This window comes from Oncorhynchus keta, chromosome 32 (assembly GCF_023373465.1).
Source record: "Oncorhynchus keta strain PuntledgeMale-10-30-2019 chromosome 32, Oket_V2, whole genome shotgun sequence".
In the NCBI taxonomy this organism is placed as follows: Eukaryota; Metazoa; Chordata; class Actinopteri; order Salmoniformes; family Salmonidae; genus Oncorhynchus; species Oncorhynchus keta.
The window spans coordinates 4,550,909-4,567,510 of NC_068452.1; the positions used below are offsets into that span (position 1 = coordinate 4,550,909).

General features: G+C 45.0%; 1 protein-coding gene and 1 long non-coding RNA gene across 3 annotated transcripts in view; both read right to left on the bottom strand.

The window, feature by feature from the left end:
- LOC118365706 (rab11 family-interacting protein 4A-like) overlaps window positions 1-16,602 on the bottom strand; it is an 86,967-nt gene that overhangs the window by 53,816 nt on the left and 16,549 nt on the right. The gene's annotated exons all lie outside the window — the stretch shown is intronic.
- LOC118364858 (uncharacterized) lies at window positions 840-2,569 on the bottom strand. Its single transcript, XR_004821676.2, has 3 exons — window positions 2,255-2,569; window positions 1,767-2,049; window positions 840-1,667 (listed from the first exon to the last, which is right to left on the bottom strand). It is a non-coding gene; the product is annotated as an uncharacterized LOC118364858 (long non-coding RNA).

Here is a 16,602-nt window from a genome sequence, read left to right on the forward strand (position 1 = left end):
TCACAGACCTACACTGCTGTACTAAGGAGATAAAAGAGATAGAGAAAGGGGGAGATGGAGAAAGACACAAAGAGAGAGAGAGAGAGAGACAGAGACAGAGAGACAGAGAGACAGAGAGACAGAGAGACAGAGAGAGAGAGAGAGAGAGAGAGAGAGAGAGAGAGAGAGAGAGAGAGAGAGGGAGAGGGAGAGAATGGGAGAGAGTCAGGTGAGGGAGAAATCGACAGCAGGAGAAAGTCAGAGAGTGAGAGAGAGAGAAGTCTGGATAACTATTCACTCAAGCTATAGGCATGACAAGTAAAGCCATTCTAGATGAGTGGACTCAGCATGCTACTACAGTGAGGGTCAATGACAGAATGAATCCTATCAGTCACACTTCTCTTTAGGATCAACTCTTCATAGCCAGGGTCTAGTCTTGACCATTGAGTGGTAGAGCTAAGCAAATTACATTTATAGACTTAACATCCTTTAAGCTAAGGTGAACAGAATCAGCCAAACTAGTGGTTACAGTTTCTCCCAATTGCAAAAAAACACAATTTTGAAAACTAGGCTGGTTTTATCAAAATACTTAACACAATTCACAAAACCACACACCCAAACTGCAAAATACCTCATATATCCTGCAAAATGAAGCACTGCAACCAAAACTACATACAGCATGATCAAAATCAAACGTTTGCACGAAATGGCACACACTTCATTCATATAACCAGATTTTTGTCTTACCAACTACATACACACTGTTGGGCATAATGAAAAGCACTCTCATCTTTAGTATGCTTTGCCATAATACTAAAATAGTTCAAATTGTAGAAAATTCTTCAAATGCACAGAAATATTTGCAGATACACACACATGCTGTTGAAACATTTTATTTTTTATTTTTCACCAAACAAGTCAGTGCAACATATGCACAGCAGATATATTTACATTGGACTGAACCAAAATATGAACACAAAAAAACCTGTAAACTAAAAAAGAAAAGGCAAGAAAAATAATTAGGCAGCATCTTGCTGCACAGCTGGTTCTGGTCACAACGCCTCGTCCACATCACAGGCATTATCTTCCCTTGCCAGACATCGAGGGAAGAAGCGCCTTGAGTGCCTTATCCATCCCTGAATCGCACCCACATCAATCTCATCACATGCCTCTTCCATAGCCTGCACAAGAGGCCTGCGCACAAAGGGCTGCTGGTCGTATACCTTCCACCGACATGCCGAAAATAACTTTTCTATGGGGTTCAGAAATGGTGAGTATGGTGGGAGGTATTGCACGAGAAATGGTGGGTGGTCAGCAAACCAGTTCTGGACTGGGGCTGCACGATGAAATCTCACGTTGTCCCATACTACAACGTACCAGGTTCTTTGATGGTCTGCATCATTCATACGCTCTGGTGGTATGAGAATGTTGTGGAGTTTGTCCAGAAATGTGAGAATATGGGCTGTGTTGCATGGTCCAAGGTTGGCATGACGGTGGAGGACACCATGCATATTGGAGATGGCAGCGCACATTGTGATGTTCCCACCACGTTGGCCAGGAACATCTATAATGGCTCTGTGGCCAATGACGTTTCTCCCCCTTCTTCTGCTCTTTGCTAGGTTGAACCCAGCCTCATCTATAAAGATTAACTCATGTGGGATTGCATGAGCATCCATTTCCAGTACTCCCTGAAAATAAAGAACAAAAGCAGTCAGTCAATATGGTGTTATCCAGTTAACTGGGAAACAATGTTGCGTGTAGTGTACTTCAGTCAATATTGTACTTACATCCACATATGCTCGTCTGACCTCTTTGTTTCTTTGAGAGTTTCTCTCAAACGGCACCTTATAAAGTTGTTTCATTCAGATTTGGTTTCACTTGAGAATGCGAGCCAATGTGGACAGACTGACTCGTTGAATGTTGTTGAATATGGTGTTGTCTTGGATGATGTGGCTTTGAATTTCTCGTAATCTGATTTCATTATTTTCCCAAACCAGGTTTACAATGGCAGCTTCCTGTACCCCGGTGAACATTTGGCCCCTTCCTTCACCATGGGTGCATCTCTCAGTCCTTTAGAAAAACAAAACAAAAAAAATATATAGGGCTTGGGCAATGCAGCCTAAAGATATTTCCCCCACAGTAGAGTCAATTCTACAGGAAATTTGTGCAGTTAGTGTATGACATCAGCCATTCATGAAGTAAACAGGTGGCACCCAACTGATACACTATGACATGGGGTGTACTACATAGTGTGAAAGAAATGTAGGTTACATACCTGTACTCCAGTCTAAATGTCCGGTTGACACAGGCAACAGTAAAATGGCTCAAGTTGGGCTGCACTCTCTGTCCAGCCTCTCGCATTGTCAGCCCATGGTTGATGACATGATCAATGACATGTGCTTACTTCCTGATTGAAGTGGTAACATTTAACCATTGAGCTGTTTGGCCAAGTGGCACATGTATTGGCCAATTAGCTCATGTGGTGTCATTTTGAATGGCTGTGTTTTGAAATGGCAAACATGTGACTTTATGTCAGATTGTTGTGTCTTATGCAGAGAACCGTGTGAAGTGCATTTAAAAAGTGCCATTTTGAATTGCAAAATGTGTGTAAAGCAGAAAATGTGTTTAGACTTTTGGAGACTTGAGAAGAGTTTTTGCTCTCTGTGTGTCAGTTTAAATAATTGTGCTGTGCATGTCATTTTAGTGTGTTAGCAATAGGAAAGAAATGTAATATTACAGCAATGTGTGTGTGTGCATGTGCGTGTGTTTGTGTGTGTATGTGTGCGTGCCTGGCTGCGCGTGCATGCATGTGTCTAAGCATTTTGTCCTTTTGCTGACCACTATCTCACAGTCTTATATTAATTCCAGGACAGTCTGTGATGTGCCTTTAGCTGAGTTCAAGTGTACAGTACTAGGATCCATAGGGAACTGAGAGAGAACACAGTGAAAGTCTGCCAGGAAACAAACAGTAGAAAGTGATGGCAAAGCAAAGGGTTGGGGGTTAGAAACACCCACACACAAATCAATGCACATAGACACAAGGAAACACACACACTTACATTCCATCCTTCCCTCGGCCGTGTGTGTGTGTGTGTGTGTGTGTGTGTGTGTGTGTGTGTGTGTGTGTGTGTGTGTGTGTGTGTGTGTGTGTGTGTGTGTGTGTGTGTGTGTGTGTGTGTGTGTGTGTGTGTGTGTGTGTGTGTGTGTGTGAAAGAGAGAGAGAAAGAGACAGAGAGAGAGAAAAGGTTGGCAGCAGTCCCAATAAGCGGCCACATTCTCTCCCTCTGGCCAAACAGCAGAAAGAATAGAGAGATACAGTTCCTATAGAACATCACCAAACCAGAACAGCATAGAGGGGTGTGTGTGTGTGTGTGTCTGTGTGTTTACTATATTTGCCACAGGTAGTAGTTGGGTGAGGGAGGTTGCATTTGTGAATAAATTAAAAGGAGAGTTTGGAACGGTGAAGATGCTTTGGCATGTGGCAGTGTGTGTGTGTGTGTGTGTGTGTATGTGCGGTGCACGCCAGTTTGTGTGTGTGTACAGTACATATGTGTGGCCCAGTGTGTGTCAGAGAGAGTCCATGCTTCAGAGTATCTGTCCAGATGCTCGTGGCAAGGGGTGACCTCAGCTCTGCCAGTCAGACAGTCTGGCCCTGTGGCACAAACACACAAACACACAAACACACACACACACACACACACGCCAGTGAAGGGCACACAAACGTCCAAAACACACATGCACTAGCATGCCAAAATCATATACTGACTAGAGGGCATTTAAACTTCCTAAACAGCTAGTGAAAGAGGAGCTACACAAAAGTATGTGGACACCTGCTTGTTGAAAATCTCATTCCAAAATCATTGGCATTAATATGGAGTTGGCCATCCCTTTCCTGCTTTAACAGCCTCCACTCTTCTGGGAAGGCTTTCCATTAGATGTTGGAACATTACTGAGGGGACTTTCTTCCATTCAGCCACAAGAGCATTAGTGAGGTTGGACACTGATGTTGGAAGATTAGGCCTGACAGTTGGCGTTCAAATTCATCCCACAGGTTTTGGATGGAGTTGAGGTCAGGAATCTGTGCAGTCAAGTTCTTCCACACCGATCTCGATAAACCATTTCTGTATGGACTTTGATTTGTGCATGGGGGCATTGTCATGCTGAAACAGGAAAGGGCCTTCCCCAAACTGTTGTCACAAAGTTAGAAGCACAGAATCGTCTAGAAAGTCATTGTATGTTGCAGCGTTAATTTCCTTTCACTGGAACTAAGGGGCCCGAACCATGAAAAACAGCCCCAGACCATTATTCCACCTTCACCAAACTTTACATTTGGCACTATGCAATCAGGCAGGTACTGTTCTCCAGGCATCCGCCAAACCCAGATTTGTCTGTCGGACTGCCAGATGGTGAAGCATGATTCATCACTCCAGAGTCCACCATTCCAGCCGACGCTTGGCATTTTCCATGGTGATCTTAGGCTTGTGTGCGGCTGCTTGGCCATGGAAACCCATTTCATGAAGCTCCTGACGAACAATTCTCATGCTGACATTGCTTCCAGAGGCAGTTTGGAACTCGGTAGTGAGTGTTGCAACCGAGGACAGACAATTTGTATGCGCTTCAGCACTCAGCGGTCCCGTTCTGTGAGCTTGTGTGGCCTACCACTTCGCGGCTGAGCCGTTGTTGCTCCTAGATGTTTCCACTTCACAATAACAGCACTTACAGTTGACCGGGGCAGCTCTAGCAGGGCAGGAATTTTAGGAACTGACTTGTTGGAAAGGTGGCATTCCATGACGGTGCCACGTTGAAAGTCATTGAGCTCTTCAGTACAGGCCATTCTATTGCCAGTGTTTCTCTAAGGAGATTGCATGACTGTGTGCTCGATTTTATACATCAATCAGCAACGGGTATGGCTGAATAGCCGAATTTGAAGAGGTGTCCACATTTTCCCCTGAATCATTCCATTGCTTATTTTAAATCCAATGTATCTTTCAACCTGTATAACTCAGCGTCTCCATTCTCAAGGCTGTAACATGGTAACACTGTACTATTTACTATATTATGATGGTGCTATAAGTGTTGCCTGAAGAACTCAATGCATCTCCTCAGTTATGCTGCATAAAAACAATACTTTTAAAGTGTAGTTGTTCTGTTCTGAATATATATTGAAACTTTACCCCAGGACATATAAATCAAACACATATATCGCACACACACACGCACACGCACACACACACATACACACCTGCACACACACGCACACACACAATGACATTAGCTGAGGTGGGGAAGTAATTTTAAGCCAATGTTGAGTCCTGTATATCAGGCAACACAGCAGAATGTAAAACCTTATTACAGTACCATCATCACACATAATGAGATCAAAGATGCAATCTGTATATACTCTTTAATCTGTGTGTATGAGATACTGGAGAGAGAGGAGTCCGGAAGAGAAATGGAGAAACAGTATTGCATGTGAAAAATGGAGAAAGAGATAGAAAGAGAAATCGAGAAAATATAATATTGTGTAAGAATAATGCGTAAGAGAATTAGTGAGAGAAACAAAGAGAGGAAGAGGAGGGAGCTGTCGATGGTCATTTGCAGTCCTCCTTGTTAACCACTGACTGTACTGTTTAATGACGCCTGCTCTGTCCTTGGGTGTTATTGAGGGGACTGCTGAGGCCAATGATGTATATAAACCCTGGATTGCTGATGTTATGTATTGGCCATTGAGAGTATTTGAAGCCACCGGTCGGCAATATTGGGATTCCCAGTAGGAGCAGTCCTCCATAGGCATGAATGGAATTCTAAAGTATTTCTCTTAAATGTACATTTACATTTAAGTCATTTAGCAGACGCTCTTATCCAGAGCGACTTACAAATTGGTGCATTCACCTTATGACATCGAGTGGAACAGCCACTTTACAATAGTGCATCTAAATCTTTTAAGGGGGGGGGGGTGAGAAGGATTACTTTATCCTATCCTAGGTATTCCTTAAAGAGGTGGGGTTTCAGGTGTCTCCGGAAGGTGGTGATTGACTCCGCTGTCCTGGCGTCGTGAGGGAGTTTGTTCCACCATTGGGGGCCAGAGCAGCGAACAGTTTTGACTGGGCTGAGCGGGAACTGTACTTCCTCAGTGGTAGGGAGGCGAGCAGGCCAGAGGTGGATGAACGCAGTGCCCTTGTTTGGGTGTAGGGCCTGATCAGAGCCTGGAGGTACTGAGGTGCCGTTCCCCTCACAGCTCCGTAGGCAAGCACCATGGTCTTGTAGCGGATGCGAGCTTCAACTGGAAGCCAGTGGAGAGAGCGGAGGAGCGGGGTGACGTGAGAGAACTTGGGAAGGTTGAACACCAGACGGGCTGCGGCGTTCTGGATGAGTTGTAGGGGTTTAATGGCACAGGCAGGGAGCCCAGCCAACAGCGAGTTGCAGTAATCCAGACGGGAGATGACAAGTGCCTGGATTAGGACCTGCGCCGCTTCCTGTGTGAGGCAGGGTCGTACTCTGCGGATGTTGTAGAGCATGAACCTACAGGAACGGGCCACCGCCTTGATGTTAGTTGAGAACGACAGGGTGTTGTCCAGGATCACGCCAAGGTTCTTAGCGCTCTGGGAGGAGGACACAATGGAGTTGTCAACCGTGATGGCGAGATCATGGAACGGGCAGTCCTTCCCCGGGAGGAAGAGCAACTCCGTCTTGCCGAGGTTCAGCTTGAGGTGGTGATCCGTCATCCACACTGATATGTCTGCCAGACATGCAGAGATGCGATTCGCCACCTGGTCATCAGAAGGGGGAAAGGAGAAGATTAATTGTGTGTCGTCTGCATAGCAATGATAGGAGAGACCATGTGAGGTTATGACAGAGCCAAGTGACTTGGTGTATAGCGAGAATAGGAGAGGGCCTAGAACAGAGCCCTGGGGGACACCAGTGGTGAGAGCGCGTGGTGAGGAGACAGATTCTCGCCACGCCACCTGGTAGGAGCGACCTGTCAGGTAGGACGCAATCCAAGCGTGGGCCACGCCGGAGATGCCCAACTCGGAGAGGGTGGAGAGGAGGATCTGATGGTTCACAGTATCGAAGGCAGCCGATAGGTCTAGAAGGATGAGAGCAGAGGAGAGAGTTAGCTTTAGCAGTGCGGAGCGCCTCCGTGATACAAAGAAGAGCAGTCTCAGTTGAATGACTAGTCTTGAAACCTGACTGATTTGGATCAAGAAGGTCATTCTGAGAGAGATAGCGGGAGAGCTGGCCGAGGACGGCACGTTCAAGAGTTTTGGAGAGAAAAGAAAGAAGGGATACTGGTCTGTAGTTGTTGACATCGGAGGGATCGAGTGTAGGTTTTTTCAGAAGGGGTGCAACTCTCGCTCTCTTGAAAACGGAAGGGACGTAGCCAGCGGTCAGGGATGAGTTGATGAGCGAGGTGAGGTAAGGGAGAAGGTCTCCGGAAATGGTCTGGAGAAGAGAGGAGGGGATAGGGTCAAGCGGGCAGGTTGTTGGGCGGCCGGCCGTCACAAGACGCGAGATTTCATCTGGAGAGAGAGGGGAGAAAGAGGTCAGAGCACAGGGTAGGGCAGTGTGAGCAGAACCAGCGGTGTCGTTTGACTTAGCAAACGAGGATCGGATGTCGTCGACCTTCTTTTCAAAATGGTTGACGAAGTCATCTGCAGAGAGGGAGGGGGGGGGGGATTCAGGAGGGAGGAGAAGGTGGCAAAGAGCTTCCTAGGGTTAGAGGTAGATGCTTGGAATTTAGAGTGGTAGAAAGTGGCTTTAGCAGCAGAGACAGAGGAGGAAAATGTAGAGAGGAGGGAGTGAAAGGATGCCAGGTCCGCAGGGAGGCGAGTTTTCCTCCATTTCCGCTCGGCTGCCCGGAGCCCTGTTCTGTGAGCTCGCAATGAGTCGTCGAGCCACGGAGCGGGAGGGGAGGACCGAGCCGGCCTGGAGGATAGGGGACATAGAGAGTCAAAGGATGCAGAAAGGGAGGAGAGGAGGGCTGAGGAGGCAGAATCAGGAGATAGGTTGGAGAAGGTTTGAGCAGGTTTGAGCAGAGGGAAGAGATGATAAGATGGAAGAGGAGAGAGTAGCGGGGGAGAGAGAGCGAAGGTTGGGACGGCGCTATACCATCCGAGTAGGGGCAGTGTGGGAAGTGTTGGATGAGAGCGAGAGGGAAAAGGATACAAGGTAGTGGTCGGAGACTTGGAGGGGAGTTGCAATGAGGTTAGTGGAAGAACAGCATCTAGTAAAGATGAGGTCGAGCGTATTGCCTGCCTTGTGAGTAGGGGGAAGGTGAGAGGGTGAGGTCAAAAGAGGAGAGGAGTGGAAAGAAGGAGGCAGAGAGGAATGAGTCAAAGGTAGACGTGGGGAGGTTAAAGTCGCCCAGAACTGTGAGAGGTGAGCCGTCCTCAGGAAAGGAGCTTATCAAGGCATCAAGCTCATTGATGAACTCTCCGAGGGAACCTGGAGGGCGATAAATGATAAGGATGTTAAGCTTAAAAGGGCTGGTAACTGTGACAGCATGGAATTCAAAGGAGGCGATAGACAGATGGGTAAGGGGAGAAAGAGAGAATGACCACTTGGGAGAGATGAGGATCCCGGTGCCACCACCCCGCTGACCAGAAGCTCTCGGGGTGTGCGAGAACACGTGGGCAGACGAAGAGAGAGCAGTAGGAGTAGCAGTGTTATCTGTGGTGATCCATGTTTCCGTCAGTGCCAAGAAGTCGAGGGACTGGAGGGAGGCATAGGCTGAGATTAACTCTGCCTTGTTGGCCGCAGATCGGCAGTTCCAGAGGCTACCGGAGACCTGGAACTCCACGTGGGTCGTGCGCGCTGGGACCACCAGATTAGGGTGGCCGCGGCCACGCGGTGTGGAGCGTTTGTATGGTCTGTGCAGAGAGGAGAGAACAGGGATAGACAGACACATAGTTGACAGGCTACAGAAGAGGCTACGCTAATGCAAGGAGATTGGAATGACAAGTGGACTACACGTCTCGAATGTTCAGAAAGTTAAGCTTACGTAGCAAGAATCTTATTGACTAAAATGATTAAAATGATACAGTACTGCTGAAGTAGGCTAGCTGGCAGTGGCTGCGTTGTTGACTTTGTAGGCTAGCTGGCAGTGGCTGCGTTGTTGACACTACACTAATCAAGTCGTTCCGTTGAGTGTAATAGTTTCTACAGTGCTGCTATTCGGGGGCTAGCTGGCTAGCTAGCCGTGTTGATTACGTTACGTTGCGTTAAAAGAACGACAATAGCTGGCTAGCTAACCTAGAAAATCGCTCTAGAATACACAATTATCTTTGATACAAAGACGGCTATGTAGCTAGCTATGTAGCTAGCTACGATAAAACAAATCAAAACGTTGTGCTGTAATGAAATGAAATGAAAATGTGATACTACCTGTGGAGCGAAGCGGAATGCGACCGGGTTGTTGAGTGGGAAGTTCTATTCGGAAGACGTTGGCTAGCTGTTGGCTAGCTAGCAGTGTCTCCTACGTTAAGGACGACAAATAGCTGGCTAGCTAACCTCGGTAAATTAAGATAATCACTCTAAGACTACACACTCTAAACTACACAATTATCTTGGATACGAAGACAGCAAAGACAACACTACACTAATCAAGTCGTTCAGTTGAGTGTAATAGTTTCTACAGTGCTGCTATTCGGTAGACGGTGGACGTTAGCTAGCTGGCTAGCTGCTGGGCAGATAGCAGTGAAGACTACGTTAGGACGACGAAATACGATAATTACGCAATTATCTTTGATACAAAGACGGCTATGTCGCTAGCTAAGAAGAAATTGCTAAGATTAGACAAAGATTAGACAAATCAAACCGTTGTACTATAATGAAATGTAATGAAATGTAATGAAAGGTTATACTACCTGCGGACCGAAGTGAGGATGCGACCGCTCGCTCCAACCCGGAAGTTATAGAGTGTATTTTATTTTTTTCAAAATGTTCTCCCCCTTTTCTCCCCAATTTCGTAATTTCCAATTGGTAGTTACAGTCTTGTCCCATCACTGCAACTCCGGTACGGACTCGGGAAAGGCGAAGGTCGAGAGCCGTGCGTCCTCCGAAACAACAAACCCGCCAAGCCGCACTGCTTCTTAAAACAATGCACGCTTAACCCGGAAGCCAACAATGTGTCAGTGGAAACACTGTACACCTGGTGACCGTGTCAGCGTGAATGCGCCCGGCCCAAAACTGGAGTAACTAGAGCACGATGGGACAAGGACATCCCGGCCAGACAAGCCCTCCCCTAACCCGGACGATGCTGGGCCAATTATGCATCACCTCATGGGTCTCCCGGTCATGGCCGGCTGCGACACAGCCCCGGTATCGAACCATGATCTGTAGTAATACAGCTAGCAATTCCTTCGACCGCTGCGCCTCTTGGGAGTCCAACACTTAAGGACAAGGACAAAATTACATGTATTTAAGTATTTTTGTTGTTGAAGTGGGGTCAGTAACATTAGTCATCTCTAAAAAACTATACTTGAAGGATTTTAAAAATAAAACATTTATTTTAAAAGTTTGCATGAAGCTGTGTGTAATAGAATAAACGTGGCATTTCTATAGCTTCCAAAATATTGTTTACAATGGTGAGGGCGCTGTGGAGGCGCGTGCCAAAACGGAGGGGAGCGCCCCCTTATCAGTCCTCTAGTGTAGTTATAAATAATTGGCTGAGCTGGGCTGTCTACAGTACCACCATCCAGACTGGTGACTGCTGCTCTCAGCTGGACGTCTATGGACCACAACCAGTCACAACATCATCATGCCAAAGCCAGTGGAGGATAAGCATTCTACCTCCTCTTCAATCTCTTCAACTGAGAATTGTTATTCCATCCATCCATCTGCTTTTCAAGCTGGTCATCACATCATCTCTCTCTCTCGCTCTCTCTCTCTCTGCGTCTCACCCCCATATTCTCTCCATCCTCATTTTGATTTTCATCTTTCAAACTTTAAGCTGTCTAAAATGCCTCCACTAAAAGTACAACCAAGCATGAGGGTGATGTACTGTACTGAACACATGATAGATCAGCAGCATTCACTATTGATACCATCGATATTTTTATACATGGCTTGGCAAGAGTGGATCCAGAGCTGCAATTCAGCAATATGGTTTTATTTTGAGCGCTTATCTTTGATCCTGGTCAGTGCTGATCTAGGATCAGGTCCCCCCTGTTCATGTAACCTTACTCATTGTGATCTAAAAGGCTAAATGGATCCTAAATTAGCACTTCAACACTTAATACATACAGCCTCTTGTATTCTGTACAGAAACAGAGTGACAGACTGATAGAAAGGTGTTTTCTCATACCATCACTTAGTGTATATTAATGGGTTCCTATGAGGGCCAGAGGCAAGACGCTGCTCCCATTAATATATTAGTTACAGAGAGCTGCTGCTTATCTCTCTCTCTCCCTCTGCCTATCTCTCAATCTCCCTCACAGAATGCACAGAACACAAATAGCTGGACCCCTTCAGTATCAATGATATGTACATACTGCAGGATGTGGTACTGGTAGAGGATTTAAATGTTTAACAATGCTCCATATATCACGCCAAGGGAATATTGACGGCGATTTATCAAAGGAGAGTCATCTTGAAATCCCCGTTGAGGAAATAAAGTAAAGGCACTTATGGATCAATTAGTTAACATATAGGGTGGCGTTATCATATGACCAAGTATAATACAGTACAGTGATTGTATAGTCAGATAAAGAAGGGTTATACTGTATGGGACAGGAGTTATTCCTGACCACGTAATCTTTTCAAGGAAAACTCTTGGCCCTAGTTATAGTACACGAAAAAAATATGCTCTCGAGAGCCTAAAAGGGTTCTTCAGCTGTTACTATAGGAGAAGCCTTTGAAGAACCCTTTTTTGGATCTAGGTAGAACCCTTTTGGTCCAAGTTTCGGTCCTTTTTGTTTCAGGTAGAATACTTTTGGGTTCCATGTAGAACCTACCTAGAACCAAAAAGGGTTATCCTATGGGAACCCTCTTGGAATCGCTTTTTTCTAAGAGTGTATATGGTATTGGACATTGTTGATTGACTCCTTTGTCTTCTGTTGGCAGTCCAATTCCATTGCATTGTGTTAGCTTTTGTGAATCATCAAAAACTCACTACAGTTCTCCCTTTGGAATATACAGTATCATGACAGAGCGCACCGTGTAATTACCATGTCACAGGAACGACACAGTCTTGGTTGTCACAAACAGTGAATCTTCACTTTAAACCACAGCTTGTCATAATGTTTTATCACATCACATTAGAATAGTGGAGGATGTCTGTCATCTAGGAACTTATGGTTTTCAAGTGTAATGAGTTACAGCTCAAAAGATGCAAGCCACCATTTAAAAACCCATAGTGACAGCGGTGTGTGGTATTTTGTTGGGACAGTGTATTGCACTCTGCTTATAAATTGTAATACACTAACCCTAACCCCACCAAAACCCCAATGAGATCCTCTTACAGTATCCCTCCCAAGTAGAGGATTAAGGTATGGTGTGGTAACATCTGTTTTGGATTACAGTTTCTCAGTCGCTTTGGTGCATTTCTTAGATCAAAAGTGCAATTCTTGATCATTAAAGCAATTTCTTATTCCTTTGAACAAATTGCAATTGATAATGTACAAGTGTCAGCTTTTTTCCACATTATCAATTGCTCATGTCATGTTGATCAAAATATAGTAGATGGTTCTCTGTTGAATAGTCTTACCCCTCAAAAAATCTAGGCATTAGTTCCTTGAATAAGCCATTACATGCAAAATTGTTGAACTATTTGTCATAAACGGTCAAGCATAGTTTTACACATTTCTATTAGACCTTTTGTACAAAAACGTGAATTGATGAATCGTGCAGGTGAAATTTACCCTCACTCGTGAAGGAATGTAAAAGTGTTAGTTCAACCAACAATCAACCAGTTGTCTAAATTGCTCAAAGTTGCATCTCCTGAAGAATCAATTGCCAAGCATATATAGACAGACCACAACATAGAGTTGCAATTTTCCAATCATGGATGGACCAGGAAACAAACAGGGTCAACAGCCAAGAGGAGGAAGAAGAGGAGCAAGGATGTGTGGTGGAAGGCAAAACAGAGGAAGAGGCAGAAGAGGACATAGGCGCATATCTGATGACATAAGGGCCACTATTGTAGACCATGTTGTCAATCAATCATGACCTTACAATGGCTGAGACGGGTCAAAGGGTGCAGCCGAATATTGGGAGATCAACCGTGTCCTCAGTAGTTCAAACGTTTCGAAGAGAGAACAGGTATGTCCACCAATGTACAGTGAGTGCACTGTTACTGTATATAAGCAATATACTGTATACTTCCTACAATGCTTCATATTACAGTAGTCCACTTGTATTTCACAGCATACAGAAATATACTCTATACAGATACATACTGCACCTTACATGCACCCACCTGTATGTTTTACAGTAAAATGTGTGTTTGCATAGTTTTTGTCTATGTGAAAGTGTGCGATGCATCACTGCATTTCCCCACATAGGACTGCAAGATTACCTCAAACCGGTGGCAGAGGACACCTTTTCACACCTCAACAGGAGGAGGCTATTTGCACCATGGTCCGAGTAAACAATGCCATGAGACTCAGGGAAATATAAAGGACCATTATAGATGACAACGATGTCTTTGAAAACATCCATACGGTTAGCATCTCAACCATCGACAGGGTGCTGCATAGAAACCAGATGAGTATGAAACAGCTGTACCGTGTACCATTCCAAAGGAATGAGGACAGAGTTAAGGAGCTACGGTACCAGTGTGTACAGGTAAAACATATATCTATGGAACTACTTTACAGCAACATTTTATAGTGATAGTACAGTATAGTACAGTAAGCATAAACTGCACACATTTCCATTGCTGTGGAAGGAACATGCAATATATGTACATTTTATGTCACTCTTCCTTACCAAAACAAATTCAACTATGTGTTCTGGGATATAGCGTATAATGGAGTTGGAATCAAGTGAACCCTCTCCCAACTTTGTATACGTGGATGAGGCTGGCTTCAACCTGACCAAATGCAGAAGGCGGGGTCGGAACATCATCAGTCACAGAGCTACTGTGGATTTGCCAGGCCAACAGGGAGGAAAAATCACCATGTGTGCTACTATTTCGGAGCATGGTGTCCTAACCAATATCCCCCTTATAGGGCCATACAACACCCAGCATCTACTCAACTTTTTAGAGACTCTCTACAGGGCTCTCATCCCTGATGATGAGAGGGGTCTGCTTAGAGAGGATTTTCCAAAGTATGTGGTAATTTGTGATAATGTGAGTTTGCATCGATCAAACATCATAGGGCAATGGTTTGTGAGCCACCCGAGGATGCTCATATAATTCCTCCCACCTTATTCACCATTCCTTAACCCAATTGAGGAGTTATTTTCAGCATGGAGGTGGAAGGTGTACGATCGTCAGCCATACACACAGATGACCCTGCTGGCTGCAATGGATGCAGCATGTGAGGACATCACAGTAGACGCCTGCAGAGGATGGATAAGGCATTCCAAAAGATTCTTTCCACGTTGCATTGGAAGGGAAAATATCCGGTGTGATGTGGATGAGAATATGTGGGCCGACAGACAGCAACGTCTGGATGTGTAGAGACAGCACAACAGTGCTGCGGGCAAAGTTGTGCCTTAGGGGTGGTTTCCTGTGTTTCTTTCTAATTTAGTTTTTTTCCTTTGTGCCCCTTGAGTTATCCAGTCTCTTTCAATCAATAACCCACATACAGTAATATGTAAATAGTACTGTTGAAATTGATATATGCCATAGAAGTGCAGCCTTGTGCATTTTCAATACAGTAACTGTCATCCAAACTGTAGCCTAAGTTTACATCAGGCAATACAAGTACACAGTTTCATTGACAACATGCCTAAACATTTTGACGACCTTGTTCGAGAACAATGACTCAATTACGTATCATTCTGATGACACTGACATGATCATTGGCATGAATATTTACTTTTGAGAGATGTACTAAGGATTTTTTGTGACTGACTAGCTTTAGAAACATATCTATTGTATATTGCAGTTTGTACAAATTGTTCTGAGAAATGCACTTATTATTTTGCAGATGTTAGGGATGATGTGAAAAATGCACCAAAGCGACTGATAAAAACTGTAAAACACACAAGGTTAAAACTACTGGGAGCAAGTATAGTGAAGTGCTGTGAAGAAATGTATCGCTGAATTGAATCCATCTCTCACAGTCAAAGACAAACTCAAAGACAATATGTGGGAGAATATTTCAATATTATATGGCTGCCTTGAATATAATAGAATTCCTCTCTTAAAAGAAGGCTTTAATGTAGCATGTCATAAAATAAGTGTCAACAGATACCAGCCCATTTCCATCAGCGAGCCTAATGCTACACACCCCTCATTAGATAAATCACAACACTACAAGCCATGCCATGTCCCTTCACCTTCCATTAGGCTGCATGCCAGCCAGACATCGTGGATCAATACCTTTGACTAGCAATTACCTCTCCATCCATCAGAGAGCGATTTCAGGGTAAGTCCCAAATGCCACCCTACTCCTATATAATGCACTATGGTTCAGTCCCAAATGGCATCCTGTTCCTATAATAATGCACTATGGTTCAGTCCCAAATTGCATTCTATTCTCTATAAAGTGCACTACCTTTGCTGATCATCAGTATGTATGGGCTGTGATAACAGTGTGAGTGATGGGGTATGTGTGGGCTGTGATAGCAGGGTGAGTGATGTGGTATGTGTAGGCTGTGATAGCGGGGTGAGTGATGTGGAATGTGTGGGCTGTGATAGCAGGGTGAGTGATGTGGAATGTGTTGGCTGTGATAGCAGCGTGAGTGATGTGGTATGTGTGGGCTGTGATAGCAGTATGAGTGATATGGTATGTGTGGGCTATGATAGCAGGGTGAGTGATGTGGTATGTGTGGGCTGTGATAGCAGTATGAGTGATATGGTATGTGTGGGCTGTGATAGCAGGGTGAGTGATGTGGTATGTGTGGGCTGTGATAGCAGTATGAGTGATGTGGTATGTGTGGGCTGTGACAGCAGGGTGAGTGATGTGGAATGTGTGGGCTGTGATAGCAGGGTGAGTGATATGGTATGTGTGGACTGTGATAGCAGTATAAGTGATGTGGTATGTGTGGGCTGTGATAACAGGGTGAATGATGTGGAATGTGTGGGCTGTGATAGCATGGTGAGTGATGTGGTATGTGTGGGCTGTGATAGCAGGGTGAGTGATATGGTATGTGTGGACTGTGATAGCAGTATAAGTGATGTGGTATGTGTGGGCTGTGATAGCAGGGTGAGTGATGTGGTATGTGTGTGCTGTGATAGCAGTATGAGTGATATGGTATATGTGGGCTGTGATAGCTGGGTGAGTGATGTGGTATGTGTGGGCTGTGATAGCAGGGTGAGTGACATTGTATGTGTGGGCTGTGATAGCAGGGTGAGTGATGTGTGCTGCTAGTCAGTCCAGTCCAAACTAGCTTAGGCAATAACTGGTACTGCATATGGTTACAGTGACTTAACATCAACCTCTTTAAAGGTTACCTCTAACCATCTATATGCAGACAGAAGAAGACCATTGCTTGAGTTATTCCATGGAC